Source organism: Halichoerus grypus, chromosome 4 (genome assembly GCF_964656455.1).
Source record: "Halichoerus grypus chromosome 4, mHalGry1.hap1.1, whole genome shotgun sequence".
Lineage (NCBI taxonomy): Eukaryota > Metazoa > Chordata > Mammalia > Carnivora > Phocidae > Halichoerus > Halichoerus grypus.
The window spans coordinates 103,679,348-103,696,409 of NC_135715.1; the positions used below are offsets into that span (position 1 = coordinate 103,679,348).

General features: G+C 37.8%; 1 protein-coding gene across 1 annotated transcript in view; it reads left to right on the forward strand.

Annotated features, from left to right (window-relative positions):
- Positions 1-17,062, forward strand: part of THSD7B (thrombospondin type 1 domain containing 7B) — a 568,319-nt gene that overhangs the window by 215,528 nt on the left and 335,729 nt on the right. The window lies entirely within an intron of this gene.

Here is a 17,062-nt window from a genome sequence, read left to right on the forward strand (position 1 = left end):
CAGCAAGCACATATTTGGTCTTGGACTTTGAGGAAGTCTGTCTTTTCCCCACCCACTTTTTCCCCCACCCAAATTTAGAAACAATTGAGAATTAGTCGAAGTAGATGGGGATCAAAATATCAGCCGATCCTCAATTGTATAATTAGACAAGATTAACCACCTGGTCACAGCCCATGTTGGACAGTTAAAAATTTGATGACCGTAGCCCAGAACAGATCAGAATATGTGCCTTCTACAAACAGATACATCCCAAAGAACAAGAAAGAGAGAGAAGGAAGAGCCACATATGTCCACTTCCTTCTCCCAGAACCATGGTTTAGATGCCCCTCTCCTTCCCAAAGAAGATACAGGTGTGGAAGGGGGAGAAAATCCTGGGAAAACAGGGCGGTAGAGGTGGATATAACCCTTCACATGAAAAGAATCATCTGGAGGGCTCCACCCTCACAGACTGGTGCTAGGCAACTTTGTAAACCCCTGTTCCACCTTCCACTGCTTTCTTTACTTTTCCTTTTAGCTACGTTGGCCTCCATATCTTGTCCAGACTTTCACTGGCTGCACCTTCTTCCTCAAATGCTCTTCTCCCAGCCCTTGGCATGAGTGCCTTTTGCCCAACATTTTGGTTTCAGTTCAAAAAGCATGTCTTGGTGAGCCTTTCTTGGACAATCTTATTAGAAATCTCCTTTCCCATTCTCTTTCTTGCTCATTACCACATGTTGTTTTCCTCATAGCACTTAACCATTCTCCCAATAAAAAGTAAGCTCCGTGTCTTGTTCAGTGCTTAAACACATTGAATAGTGGCTGCCACAGTGTAAGTGTGTAAGTAATAATCAAATGAATGATAACAGATGAATGTATCAGTAATTCAGTAAACTTTTTGTAGGGTTTACTGTATACCACGCTTTCTGCCAATTGCTAGTAACATTAAGGTTAATAAGATGGTGTTACTTTATTCAAGGGGCTTTTTGATAGAGGATTCAAGTACATAAACCTATCTTTTTAATAACAGGAATGAGCACAGAGTATTAGGTAGCCAAAGAGGAGGGTGTCTTACTCTAGCTAAGTGGTCAGAGGATGTAAGATTTGGTAGATCAGGAGTTTCCAAGTAAACATGGAATACAAGTATCTTAAATATAGAAGAGAAGATGTGTGTGTGTGTGGAGGCTTGGCAGCAGCAGAGAACATTTTAATTAAATGAATAACAGGCAGCTAGTGAGGCTTGGGATGCATAATGTATATGGAGGGATGATAAGAAATAGGGTTAGAGATACATGCAGGAGCCAGTTTATGAGAAGATTCATGCCATTCTAAAAAGTTTGGACATTATCTGGAATTCTAATAGACACTTTAAATTTTAAGCGTGGGTGTGATAAAATCAGATTTGTGTTTTAGAAAAAAAAATAGTACAGAAAATAATGAGGTTAGACAGCATTCAAAACCAGTGCAAAAATTATGAAGCCGTTCAATTATCTGGGCAAGAAATGAGGAGAATCTGTTTTCTTGAATAAAAAAATGTGAATTGTAGGTAAGCATATAAATTACCATAACTCAGCATTATATAATAGCCTGTCTCATGACCCAACGTGTACTGAGTTCTTTGTCCATCCTGTGGAGTTCACGTAACTGCATGATTATGCAAAACCTCTCTCCTGCTCAAGGAATTTAAATGCTAAGAGAGAAACAAAAACAGTAAGCAACTGTCAGAACTCTAGGATGGAGTGAACCCTTCCTAGTCACCTCTCTGTGTGTATACTTCCAAGGTGTAAAATGATCCCAAAGATGGAGAGGATCTCGTTAATTCCCCACATTACCATTGTTTTTATCAGGACCAGCCCCATAATTTGTAAGGCCCAGTGCAAAATGAAAATGTGGGGTGCTTTGTTTAAAAATTATTAAAAATTTCAAGACAGCTGTAGCAGAGCATTAAACTAAGAGCCCTACTGAGCCTGGGACCCTGTAAGCTGGCTGGTCTTGGTCCTTATTGGCTTTCTCTAGGGGCCGGGCTCCTAACTGGCTTTGAGTTTTAATTCCTGGGAGCAGTTGCCATTATTGGATTGTAATTTTATTGGACTGCAATTCTTCCTGCACTTGGCTGAGAACATTCAAGGGTTGGAGGCATAGGATAGCAAAGCAGAGCAGTAAGAACACATACTTTGGATACAGACTTCTTGGGTTTCACGTCCTTTTTATTACTTAATGGCATCTAGGACAAGATAACAAAACTTCTCTGTTCCCCTGTTCTCTGACCTCCAAAATGGGAATAATAAGAGTAACTGTGTTTTAGGATTGTTATGAGGATTGAGTTGATTCATGTAGAACACTTTGCAAGGGAATGAAGCATGGCAAGTGCTTGGGTTGTTTTTCTTATTATTTTGAAGATTGTATTCTGGAAAATAAACCTTGCTTTGTTCCCCATTGTGCAGATAAACCATTCAGAGTGAGTTTTGTCATTCAATGAACAGAAATGGTTAATATTAATGTTAATTGAATTTATCAATCACTTACTGTGTGATTTTCATTTTTGTGTTTTAAGATGTTTTTTCCTATCCCCAAAACATAAAGGTATCTATGTTTTTCTACAGAAACTTTTACATGTAGAACTTTAATAATTCATTTTTATGTATGATATTAGATAGGCATCTGATTTCTTTTTCTTTGTGGAGACACTGACCTTTTCTATCATCCCTCCCTCCACTCCCACTCCGACTCCACACTCCAGTGTACCCAGTGATGCAATCACCCTGGCCACCCTTGCTGTCTCTGGAATTTGACTCTGCTGGGTCTTTGTACATAGTATTCACTCTGCCTAAATTTATCTTCCTCCAGATATTATATAGATGACCACCACAGTCCTTCATATTCTTGCTCAAATATCCCCTTCTCATTGAGGCTTTTGAAGTTTAAAATTACAACATTCCCTCTCTTCACCGCACACACACACACACAGAAGCACATTCCCTACCACTCTCTGCTTTATTTGTGTGTGTGTGTGTGTGTGTGTGTGTGTGTGTGTGTGTGTTTTGCACAGCATTTAATTGCCGTATGAAACACTAAATATTTAACTTATTTTTTTTAGTTGTCTTTCTCTCTCCACTAGAATGTAAGGTCCATGAGGTTGGGAATAATATTTTTTTCTTTTGTTTTGTTGTATTTTCAATTTCTAGAGCAGTATCTCCTTCTTAGAGAATTTCAATATTCTTTTTCCAGAATAATCCAGAGCACATGATAAACATTATCATCTTCGATTTTCTTCTTCAGATAGAGTAGTGCTAACTCCAGCTCCACACATGTATTAATAAAGAGGCATCTGGTTAGGAAAATTCTGGGTGACTTCTTTTTTTCCCCTGTTCTTTCTAGAGTCAAGGTCAAGACAAGAAAGCAGCCCCACTCTTTCTGTCTGTCACAGTAGGTTTTTTCACTATCCACACACGAAGCGAATTCCAACTTTATGTGTTTCTAGGTGGGAGAGTCTCCGCCCAAACATCACTCTATGCTCTGGCCATGCAGTCTTTGTCTCCTCTTTCTTGATTTAATGTATCTATTAAAAGCCATGTCCTCACTGCCAACAATGGAGAAATTTCATCAAGGGCCAGTGCTCCAAAACTTTACTTGCCTGCCTTTTTAAACATACATTTATAATCTATTTTTGAAAGCATTTCAAAAAGAATTTCAAAGAAAACTAGAAGAAAAGGGGGAGGAACCTATGGGACATGTCAACCAATTATAGCTCAGTTGACATTTGGGACCCAAATTATAACCCAATGGCAGTTGAGTATTTATTAGTATTTTAGAATTGGTATTTATATTTCTATGTATGAAAGTGTTATTATGGTTATATTTTATTTTTTTTTAAAGATTTATTTATTTATTTGAGAGAGAGAGAGCACATGCATGTGTAGGGCAAGGAGCAGAGGGCAAGTACCTTCAAGCAGACTCCCCACTAAGCTTGGAGCCCATTGCAGGGCTCTGTCTCACCACCTATCAGATCATGGCCTGAGCTGAAACCAAGAGTCTGATGCTTAGCTGACTGAACCTCCCAGGCACCCACAATGGTTATATTTTTGACAGATGTTGGCAAGGATGCAGAGAAAGGGGAACCCTCCTACACTGTTGGTGGGTATGCAAGCTGGTGCAGCCACTCTGGAAAACAGTATGGAGGTTCCTCAAAAAGTTGAAAATAGAGCTACCCTATGACCCAGCAATTGCACTCCTGGGTATTTACCCCAAAGATATAAATGTAGTGATCCGAAGGGGCACATGCACCCCAATGTTTATAGCAGCAATGTCCACAAAAGCGAAACTATGGAAAGAGCCTAGATGTCCATCAACAGATGAATGGATAAAGAAGATGAGGTATATATACAATGGAATATTACACAAACATCAAAAAATGAAATCTTGCCATTTGCAAGGAGGTGGATGGAACTAGAGGGTATTATGCTAAGCGAAATCAGTCAATCAGAGAAAGACAAGTATCATATGATCTTACTGATATGAGGAATTTGAGAAACAAGACAGAGGATCATGGGGAAGGGAGGGAAAAATGAAGACAAAACCAGAGGGGGAGACAAACCATAAGAGACTCTTAATCTCAGGAAACAGACTGAGGGTTGCTGGAGTGGAGGGGAGTGGGAGGGACGGGGTGGCTGGGTGATGGACATTGGGGAGGGTATACACTATGGTGAGTGCTGTGAATTGTGTAAGACTGATGAATCACAGACCTGTACCCCTGAAACAAATAATACACTATATGTTAATAAAAAAAAATTTAAAAAATCAAAAGGGCCCTTATCTTTTATAAATTTATTCTGAAATATTTGCAGATGAAGTGTTATGATATCTGAATATTCTTAGAAATAATTCAGGTGTGCGTGAAAGGGCTTTTTAAAAAAAAAGCATGTCCATGTGATTATTGAAGCTGATGGATGGATATATTGGTTTCATTTGATATGTTTGAAAATTTCCAAAATTAAAAAGATAAATGTTTTAAATTGAATTAAAAACAAACTTCTTCCACATTCAATTTTCTGTGTGCCAGCAGAGTTTCTCCAGATATATAGTCTGCCTTATTGGTAGAAACTAATGTCTCTGACTTTCCATTCAAGAAAAAAAAAATGTAGATGGCTATATTTTCATCCAGTTATGATTTTCACTCATCCATCCCCTTATTTATTCAACAGTCATTTATTAGATGCCTCCTAGGTTTTAAGCACTACAAGACCTGGAGAGCAGAGACAGACAAGAAGACAAAAGGATGCAACGTGAATCTTTCTAGAGGCATGGAAGCATGGGAAGAGGGCTACTTGGCTGAGGGTGGGGTGGGGAAGATTTCTTGAAAGAGGTGACCATCTGTTCAGTCTCAAAGGAAGCATAAAGGGTTACCTAGATGAGGAGGGAGAAGGAATACACTTAACTTACCCCAACACTAACCTGTCCCCCAACAAACCTTGTTACATATTACCAGATTCCAAACCCTGAAGTAATTACATTCCATTACCTGATTATTCTTCTTTAAAGCCCCAGATAAATTATTCTAATTATTTCCTTTCGAGGTACCAGAAGATAAATATTTTCCTAAGTTCCCATACCTGATTGACATTCCAGACTCACCAATTCTAAGTTATTACATCAACACTAAGCCAAAAAAAGGAATTTCAAAACCTAGAGGCTTTATGTTGATGCTGCAAAATAATGAAAACAAGAAGACAGGAAATAACATGCAGCTCATGCATACAAGGGATAATTAAGAGTCTTTGTCTACATTGTGCTAAAATTTATAGTTAGAAGTGGAAAACTTTATTTTGATTGGTTTATCTTTACAGTTATTTTAACTCGTCTTACTACTATCCCCAAAACAAAAACTTTAATGTCACAACTGATATTAATGTCTAAAGGATCCCCCCACACCTTACATTCAGGTAAACCATTTTTTACATGTAGACACATCCTAGAAGGGACATTGCACAAAGTTGCAGAAACGAGGATTCATGTGGTTGAGCCATAGTGAGTGGTGGTGCATTTTGAGCATGGCAGGCAGATAGCTAAATGATAACACTTGACTTATCTGTAAGAAGAACAGAGGATCTGAGGGTCTGAAGTTGCTAGTTGTATATCCCTGAGTTGTGTTCTCCTTGTGCTGTTACACATAAGCTTGACCTGGAAGTCCTTCTGTCCTCTAGCTGTCAAGACAATGCTGGGTAGTAATAGCAACCTTTATGCCTATGAAGGCATAAAGCATTAAGAAGTTAGGGTAATATGGATTATTTAAAAGAATTGTTTTGAATAGATGATTCAGTACTCATGCCTAATAATGATTATGTCTTGAGTTTATATCTTGATGACATCTGTGTCCCTCAGACCTGTCTATATACAGGGCAGTGTGGTGTTGCAGAGTATGTCACTATTAAGGCTGATGGAGTACAATGTGTTAGGGATCCCTGTAGCAAGCAGCCACTAGACATTTCATCTGCTAAAATGAAAAGGGGTCTGCATGGAGGGAAAATAAATCCCTGTCATTTCAGCACGGGTTGGCGAGTAGAAAAGAGAAGTGCAAATTGTCATTATAAATAGTGTTGTTAACCCTCCTCATTTATAGTACACATTTCCAATTATACCCATTATGATGTACTTAGCTAGAGGGCAGGTTGCATTTTTTAAATGTATTGAGAGCATTAATGATTTAGCTAGTGCTCATTTGTTTTCTATTGCTTGGTTAAGCATGCTACATTGTCTTTTTCCTGTTTTACATATTGGAAGAATAAGACATGCGAGCTTTAAATGTGCTAAATCAGTGATTCTCTGCCCTGGAGATTTTTTAAATATACCAATATTTGGGCACCACCCACCAGAGATTCTGATTTAAATAGTTTGGGTTGGGGGGGGCATTAGGAATCTGTAAAAGCATCCCTTGAGATTCTAATATTTAGCCAGCATTAAGGACCACGTGGGTTGAGTAGAAAGCAAGATCAGTTGTGGGTGACTTCAGTTATCATATATAGAGAAAGGAAGGGCCACACTCAAAGGGCCACACTCAAAGGCCACACATAAGGTCAGCTTTACAAACTGCAGATGTTTTAAGAGCTGCAGTGGTGAGGATAGCAAGTAGAGGAATCTGGAGATAGTCCCTAGAAATTAGAACTATTGCATAGGCTTCAGTGAGTTTATGGTATGTGCCATAGAGAGAACATGTTTATTTGCTCGGCGGTTGTCCTGGATAGTTTATGCAGGTATAAACATGAATTGCTTCGTCTGAAATTAAGGGTTTGCATTTTTAAGGAATAAGGAATTTTAAGTAGACACACACACACACACACACACACACAAACCACACACATTACATTTGCAAGATGCTTTAAATCCAATTTAATTAGGCATTCCTAACAGCGTCCTATGAGTTGGCTCAACAGTATTACCCACATAGGATAAGCAAGAAAATTGAAGCTCTGAAAGGTTAAGTGCATTGCCCAAGGTCATATAGCAATTCAGTAATGAGCTGGGATTAGAAATCAGAGCCCTGGAGGTCCTGTCTGTTGCCAGAGCCGTTGAATGTGGCCTCTGTTGCAAAGTGAATGATGATTATGAACATTTAAGAATATAGAGTACATTTTTTTTCAGGCAACATTTTAAAATGAAAGAAGTATATAGATATCCTGGAGCTTATTTTCAATAGTCCTGGAAAGTTTAGCAGAAAAGCTTTGCAATTTTGTTTAATTTCATTGGTATATAGATAGGCTCAGTGTTCATTTTGAAGTACTTGGAGGTCTAGGCTGGGAGGGAACTTAGGGGGTTGGGGGAGACTACTTTTGATGTATCTGCTTTCTATCTGGAACACCAAGATGAATAGGAAAGAAGTACATGAAAACTCTACTCAGAGTTTTTCTAGGGCATTGTGGTGTGCACTATTTAAGCCTTCTATTGCTCCTTGAACAAAGACAGAGCATACTGGATCGATGGGCTTTGGATAGTAAATACAAAGTTTATATTATCATCTTTGAATACTTATAAAACTGTGGAAAACTTCTACATTATTATCCATACATCAAGTTTCACTTCTGCTTCACTGGGGAGATTTAATAATGCATGTATGTACGCTTCAGTATCACGCACAGCACCTATGTGTGTCTCCTACATATATAGCAGAAACCTGATAAATATTTATCAACAATGACAACACTGTATGTGTTAAGTGCTTGTGTCCAAGAACTCAGAATCACAGTATCTGTTTCTCCAGATTTAAGTGGAAGATGGTTGGGCTGGTGGTGAATCCTGGTTTGTAACTTTCCTAAAAGGAAATCTCAGCAATGATTGTGAATAGACTAGAGAGGGGCATTCTCTTGTGTATAATTAGTCAGTAGAGAGAATGTTCTTTTTAGGGGATTTAATGCTGAAGAAACTTGTGCTGTCTAACATCACACTGTGATCTCTGTCTGTCCATTGAACTGACATAGAAACAGACTTCTTAATGACCATTTGGAATTTTTGCCAAATGAAAGTTGTTTTCTCTTATAATAATGCTTCACTTTGATTAAACGCCACTTCTCTTTAGTTATATAGCTTTCATTCGTGATGTTTCTATCATAACAACACATACCACGTAGCTCCAGTCAATTATCTTCAGGTAAGCCCTATACTTTCCTTTCCCTTTCATATTTAATTTAATGATTCATGAACAAATGTGCTTGGGGCACAAGACCATCTTCTTCGGATGCATGAACTGCTATCTGAAGCAGAACTCTATGGCAAGAAATAAAAAGGCCCAGTGATCAGATTGAGTAGATAATTTTAAGAGCAGCAGTGCAGTCTACCTTTTCCATACATTTGAAATGCAACCCTACGCTGCAGTGAGAAACAAAATGTGCTTGTTTCTTACATTTGCATGGGGGGATGGTTTTTTTTCAGAGTGATCATATAATTTTCATACAAACAGAGGCACTGCTGAAAGCCAGTGGATGAGCTCTTCTTATGTAAGCCGGGATAACAGGCATTAACTAGGACTTGTTTGAGCAAACAAGGTATTTGATCACCTTATCTGTTCCTCTCCAATGATACGAGAAAGTGGTTGATACAAATTGCCTTGCAATTGTAATTTAATTTACCAGGAATGTGGGATGATTTTCAGCCACTCGTGGTCTACTCCTGGATGCTTGGAACATGGCCCAAGACATAGCACTGAATAGAAGACCAGTTTGTTTGTCACATTTTTCTTTTAATGTGAAGAAGCCTCAACTCTTGAAGGGTTTCCTCTCCTATATGTATATTTTAAATCTTTCTTCTCACCTTCTCTCATGAACTCATGTTGGAGAAGACTCCTGGTATCAGGCAATATGCACGTGCTTTACAGGCAGTATTTCATTGAATACTCCCGGCAATCATACAGAATAGAAACTTTTATTTGATCTGTTTTACAGCCAAGGAAGCTGAGGTTTAGCAAGATTAAAGGACTTACCTGGAATGTAGTAGGCACCTGAGTTGTAACTCAACCTCAGGACGTATTTACGTGTGGTTCTTTATATGATAGGACTCTTCAAATATTGGTGCCATCCTTTTGCGTAAAGATCAATTAGAGGGGAATCACCAGCAGATTTTTGGTTCTGTTTGTTTAATGGTAAACTTGATATGTAAATGGGGAGGACAAAGAGCACCAGATGAGAATCAAGAGTTTTAAGGCAATGAGCCTGGAAGAATATTGGTGCCATGAAGCAGAATGGGTCGCTAAGATCTGTTAGACCTATTAATAATGGAGATAATTGAGAAACAAAGGAAATTCAGAGCAGTGATTTTTTTTAATCGACTTTCAGATTTCTGCAGATTGGCAGCAGAATATCTGCTGATATTCAATAGGCATTAAGAGATATTGCTGATACACAATCATCCCACATCTACTTTGCACACCTGCTTGCTTTTAGAAAACTCCCCTCCTGTGGTCCTCTCCAGCCTGCCTCTCCTGTCAACCAGTGCTCATATTCACTGTGCTCTACCATGCTCCACTTGCTCTTTGCCTACTCTCAGACTTCAAATCGATTGGAAACTTAGGGGGTCAATTCTTTAGCCCCAATCTTTGGTTGACTAGCCCTGACACCAGGGACTAGCACTCATGATCTTCAGTTCAGTATGATGTGCCCTAGCTTGCCTGGCCGTGAATCACCCAGAGCTACTCTTTACAGACGATTTCATCCACCTTTGCTACCATCTTTCTGGGAAAAGACTGGTATAGACCTTCACAGAGAATCTATAAATCTCTCTTATTCTTTCTATACTGATAAATAACTCACTTGTATATTTCTGATGTTAAATATGGCTCTTGATGTTTAAGCTGCCATCTTCTCTAAATGTTACTTCTTTTGACTATAATTAATAACTTAAGTGTAATTATGCCTGATGACTAAGTGGTGATAAAATATGCATAAATCAAAATTGAATTTAGACTAGTTGTTTATTAGCCATAATCATGGCTGAACAGTTATTTATGTTTGCAAACAGGAACTTTAATTTATTGTTATTTTTCATAGGCCTAATGAGATTGGAAGCATCACTCACCAAGCCCCACAAGCACTGTGTTTATTGGCACTTGAAACCTTCTGCCAACTGAAGAATTGATTAAAAAGGAAGAGGTATTCCTTGGGAATAACAGAGGAATTATGATGTGAACTCCTCCCTGGAATGCCCCTCACTCTTTGTTTCACCATGAAGTCTCTTATGGAGAGATCATGGACTTTGATGTCTGTTTAGCCACAGTTTTAATGGCATAGTTTTAAAGTTTTAGAACTAGCTAGGTGACTTTGGGCAAATGATTTAACTCCCCCACCCTCCATTTTCTTATCTGTAAAGTGGGAACAATAATGATAATTTTAAAATAAGATGCTTGGGTGGCTCGGTCGGTTGGGCATCTGCCTTTGGCTCAGGTCATGATCCTGGGGTCCTGGGATCGAGCCTCGCATTGGGCTTCCTGCTCAGCGGGGAGTCTGCTTTTCCTTCTGCTTGCTGCTCCCCCTGCTTGTGCTCTCTCTTTGACAAATAAATAAATAAAATCTTAAAAAAAGAGAGAGAGAAGAAACTGCTCTTCTCTTTAAAAAAAATAAAAAATAAAATGAAATAAAATAAGATAGCATATGCAAAATGCCCAGAAGCGGATCTGATACAGACTAAAGAGACAATTCCTGGAAACTTATAATGCATTTTACACACATAGGTAATCCAAATCTTTACCACCTTCAAAGTCACTATCTTCCATTCTCTGTCTACTTCGCTGAAATCATTGTCGGTGTATTCAACAGAAAGGGAGGCTCTGTTTGACATCAGTTCCTGAGAGCTTCCACTTAGCCTTTTGCTCATCCTCTGCTCTCTGACTTCAGACCTTGATGTTGGGTGCTACCAGATGCATCCTCTTCTCTTGCTAATTACTTCTTGGATTTCTGGAATTATTGTCCTTCCTTGGTACAGCTCCCTGCAGGCTGGCTCCGAAGTAGAGGTGGAGTGAGAACGCTACTGTCTGTTCCCAGACGCTGCCTGCCCTTAAGTTTCCGTGACACCAGCTAAATCGTGTCGCTTGTGCACAAGTGACTCTGCCGTAGGTCTGGTTATAAGTTGAGGCACTTACGTCACAGAGGGTGGAAAAATCCTTTAAAGCTGAATGCTAAATATGACCATTCCAAAGTTTAAGGACCAAGAGACACATTACACAGAAAAATTTTTAACAGCTATCTCGCAGATCCTGGTGTTGTTTCCCTACGTCAAGATCATCCCTTATCTCTGTTTCTCTCTTTGAAAACATGCACATTTTTCTTCATTTCTGTACAGTGTCAATCAGCTTTCTTTCTGAAAAAATCTAGCCTCTATTCTAAAAGTTTGTTTTGCCCATGGAATCCATCTTTCTCAGCCCCAACCTGAACCTCTGTAGGGCAGGATAATCAATGCAACTGTGTTCCCTAAACTTTGAATGACTTGACCTGGAATTACACCATAAAGCAGAAAACCTCTGGGTGGGAGTGTTCATTGTGTGTGTGTGTATGTGTGTGTGTGCACACATGCATGCAGTGGGAGGGGAGAGACACTGATCCATGTTCTCTCTTAATGTGAGGTAAAGGCATCTGTTTCATTTTTCCTATTCTTTTCAATTTTTATTTCTGGGTCTTCTAAGATAACCCTTGGACAACATACACACACAGAAACCCACACATATACAAATCTTAAGGGTAAGCAATAATTTTCAGAGTAAGTACAGTGTAACTGGAATTACCTGACAATGGGAGAAGAGACTTATTCCTAAAGGCATAATTATTTACAAAGCTGGCCCCACCCAAATGAAGATAGCTTTATATTATTATGCAGAACTGTTTTTTTTTTGTTTGTTTATTGAAGTATAATTGACATACAATATCCTGTTAGTTTCAGGTGTACATTATAGTGATTCAATATTTTTGTGCATTATGAAATGATTCCCATGATGTCTAGTTAGCATTTGTCACCATATAAAGTTATTAGAATATTATTAACTATATTCCTGATGCTAAAAAGTACATCCCCATGACTTATTTATTTTATAACTGGAAGTTTGTACCTTGTAATCCCCTTTCCTATTTTACCCACCCCCCCACCCCTGCCCCCTTTGGTAACCAACAGTTTGTTTCTTGTATCTACAAGTCTGTTTCTATTTTGTTTTGTTTGTCTTGCTTTTTAGATTCCACATATAAGTGAAATGATATGATACTTGTTTCTCTGTCTGACTTTCATTTAGCATAATGCCCTCTAGTTCCTTCCAAGTTGTTGCAAATGGAAAGATATTAATTTCTTATGGCTGAATAATATTCTATTGTGTATATATAGCACATTTTCTTTATCCATTCAGCTATTGATGGACACTTAGATTGTTTCTGTATCTTGGCTATTGTAAATAATGCTTCAGTGAACAGAGGGATGCATAGATCTCTTTGAATTGATGTTTTCATTTTTTTTTCAGATAAATAACCTGAAGTGGAATTGCTGGATTATATGGTAGTTCTATATTTAATTTTTTAAGGAGCCTCCATACTGTTTTCATTCCCAACAGTGTGCAAGGGTTCCCTTTTCTCCACATTCTCACCAGCACTTGTTATTTTTTGTGTTTTTGATAATAGCCAATTTGACAGGGTGAGGTAATACTCATTGTGGTTTTGATTTGCACTTCTCTGATCATTAGTGATGTTAAACATCGTTCCATATGTCTGTTGGCCATATGTATGTCTTCTTTGGAAAAACATCTATTTAAGTCCACTGCTCATGTTTCAATTTTTTTTTTTTATATGAAGCTGCATGAGTTCATTATATATTTTGGATATTAACCTCTTTTTTTTTTTTAAAGATTTTATTTATTTATTTGACAGAGAGAGACACAGCGAGAGAGGGAACACAAGCAGGGGGAGTGGGAGAGGGAGAAGTAGGCTTCCCGCTGAGCAGGGAGTCCAATGCGCGGCTCGATCCCATGACCCTGGCATCATGACCTGAGCCAAAGGCAGATGCTTAACGACGGAGCCACCCAGGCACCCCTTGGATATTAACCTCTTCTCAGATATATAATTTGCAAATATCTTCTCATTCAGTAGGTTGTCTTTCTGTTTTGTTGATGGTTTTCTTTGCTGTGCAAGTTTTTTTAGTTTGATAAAATAAATATAATTGTTTATTTTAGCTGTTGTTGCTCTTGCCTGACAGACTGGTCCACAAAGTATTGCTAAGACCAATGTCACAGAGCTTACTGCCTATCTTTTCTTCTAGGAGTTTTATGGTTTCAGATGTTATATTCAGGTCGTTAATCCATTTTTAATTTATTTTTGTGTATGGTATAAGATAGTGGTCCAGGTTCATTCTTTTGCATGTAGCTGTCCAGTTTTCCTGACACCATTGATGGAAGAGACTGTCTTTTCCTCATTGTATATTATCTCTTTTGCCATAGATTAATTGACCATATAAGTGTGGATTTATTTCTGTTTCTATTTTACTTCTATTCTAATTCATTGATCTATATGTCTGTTTTTGTGCCAGTACCATGCTGTTTTGATTATTGTTGTATACTTTGTAGTATATTTTGAAATCAGAGAGTATGATTGATTCCTCCACTTTATTGTTTTTTCTCAGGATTGCTTTGACTTTTTGGAATCTTTTGTGGTTCTTTACAAATTTTAGGATTTCTTATTCTAGTTTTGTGAAAAATACCATTGGTATTTTGATGGGGATTGCACTGAATCTGTAGATTGCTTTGGGTAGTATGGACATTTTAATAATATTAATTCTTCCAATCCATGAGCATGGTATACCTTTCCATTTATTTTTTTCTTCTTCAGTTTCTTTCATCAGTGTCTTGAAGTTTTGAGAGTACAGGTCTTCTACCTCCCTGGCTATATTTATTCCTAGGTATTTTATTATTTTTGATGCAATTGTAAATGGGATTGTTTTCTTAATTTTTTTCTTTCTGATAGCTGGTTGTTAGTGTATAGAAATACAACCAATTCTTGCATGTTAATTTTGTATCCTGCAACTTTACCGAATTCATTTATTAGTTCTAATAGCTTTTTTGGTGGAGTCTTTAGAGTTTTCTATATGTAGTATCATGTCATCTGCAAATAGTGACAGTTTTACTTCTTCCTTTCCAATTTGGATGCTTTTATTTCTTTATCTTGTCTAATTTCTGTGACTAAGACTTCCAATACTATGTTGAATTAAAGTGGCAAGAGTGAGCATTCTTGTCTTGTTCCTGAACTTAAAGGGAAAACGCTCAGTTTTTCACTAGAACTGTTTTAATTACACTTTTATTTCTCTCTTTAACCTTCTATTTTATACTCCTCATAGGACCTTAAGTACTTTTAGAAAAGGGCCAATTATAACATTCTTCCCTGTCATATAGTAGCGTGTCTCCTTTGATTTTATTAGCATGTCCTGGTAGGAAACAGGTGGCCCATTTAAATGGGGCAACTGGGGAAAATTTAATGAAGGGGTTATTTACAAAAGACTGGGAAGGGTTACTTAAGGTCACAGGAGATGGTTCAGTACATGGACTAGTGACATTTAGGATACTGAAATTTGATAGAGGTAGGAACAATTAGTAGGACTATAACTGTAGGAAAGGGCCATTCCATAGAAACCATGGCTTTTGGTTGAGGTAAAGAACAAACTGAGGTGATCCAGAAGATGAAATCTGGTGGAATAAATTCCCTGATCTTTCTCTTCTCTTATCATCTTTTCTCCTTGTATTGTGTGCCCCATCCTTCTGTTGGCCAAACCCAACCAGAAGCCAATGGACAAGAGAGTCACTGATACACTCCTATGATTAGTTCCCCAAGCAGACAGTAGATTAAATATGGGGAAAAAAAAAAAAAAAGCAAAGCAGGGGAATAGATCTGTAAGTAGATGGAAAAGATCCTATACATCTGCTTAACTTAGTCAAGATCATGAAATGTATAAGTATATTGGTTTCCTCTTCTTCCCGTAATCTCATTAAAATAATAGAAATGAATTATAAAAGCCCTAATTCCTTGTTAAAAAAATAGGGAGGACCATCAGTGGATTAGAGCTCTAAACTCATTTATGAAAAACTTAACAGACAAGACTGAGGAGTAGAGAAAGTGATGATGCAGCACAGGAAGCTATGACCTAACTTATCAGGAATGTGGACTGCAAGAGAAGAGGAAGCTCATCTACCCACAGAGATTCTTTAGAACGGTGGTGGCTGGTCTGATAGAGGGCAGGAGTGAGAAGTGGGACTGGAAAAAAATGGGTTATTTAAAGCCTTTAAATAACCATTAGAGGCATAAAAATAGTGATACAATTATAAAAAATTGAAAGGTGGTGCAAAGTAAACTCCCGTCAGTTATAGCAGAAAGTCAATAAATGATGTCTAAAATTAATGAATCAAGAAGCAATGACATAAGCTTATTATTTATAAATTTGGAGATAACCACAGAAGAACTAAATAGAGTTCAAAGTGTTCTGGAAGGAAGACAGGGAATTGGTTGTGGGTCAGTTGTTTCTCACTGTAAGTCTTTGTACTAAAGATTTTTTTAAAAAAACATGTGAATATATAATTTTAATGAGAGCTCTTTTTTTCCCCTTTTGTCACACTCCACTTAGTTTGCTGGCTTTCTAGAAATTTTCTTCTTAATATAGTTAGATCCATTATCTGTCCTGAACCTACCAATTAATTCCATGTTCTCCTATACCACCCCTTCTCTTCGTTCTTTGCAACCTGCCCTCAACATGTGCACACTCACAAGCCAAATGCACACATTTTCCATCTGAATGCAGCTACCTGTCTTACTCTATGAATTCCATGCACCCATTTATGTCTCAGCAGTGCCTCTTCTCAAACTTTCCTTGGCCCAAAATGGCTTCAGCCTTTTTTCTTTTTCTAGTAAGATTTCAAGTCCCAGAATAAAATCTGCCTCCTCCCGGAGCTGTCTGATTTCCAGAGACAAAAATGATTACTCTTTCTTCTCTACTCTCCTAACACTGCACACTGTTGATACTTCTCGCTCTACTGATGTCTTAAACTTGGTGTATCTCTATCTGCCTCCTTTTCTTTCTGTTTAATTGAAGTTCAATAATTTGTATCTTTATATCTAGTGCAAGTTTTGCACATGGTAATTGAAATAGTTACTAGCCACCGTAATGTAATTGATTTTTATTATTGTTATTGATTTAAGAGGAATCTAAAGATTATGGGATGAGTGCCCCAGCACATTAAAGTGAACATCGGTTGTCTTTATTGAGATGCCTATTAATACTTCTCCTTTTCAGCCAAACCAGAAAGTAGACAATATTTTGTTCTGTCACAATTTTAGTGCCTTTTCCCTAAATTCCAATTATATACATATTGTCTCAGGTTATGAGGACTAAGAAATGTAAGAAACCAATATCCATAAATAAATAAATTACTAATGTATTAATTTTAATGAGTGTTCGCATTTTTGAAAGTTACCCACAGAGGGAAGTGCCTTGCTGGAGGGAATGAATTGCTCATGTAAAACTCTGGGCCCTTGAGCTATTGTTTTGAGATCAAAGAGAGTTTCTGGGGTTCCTCAGATTATGCCATGTAACTCTT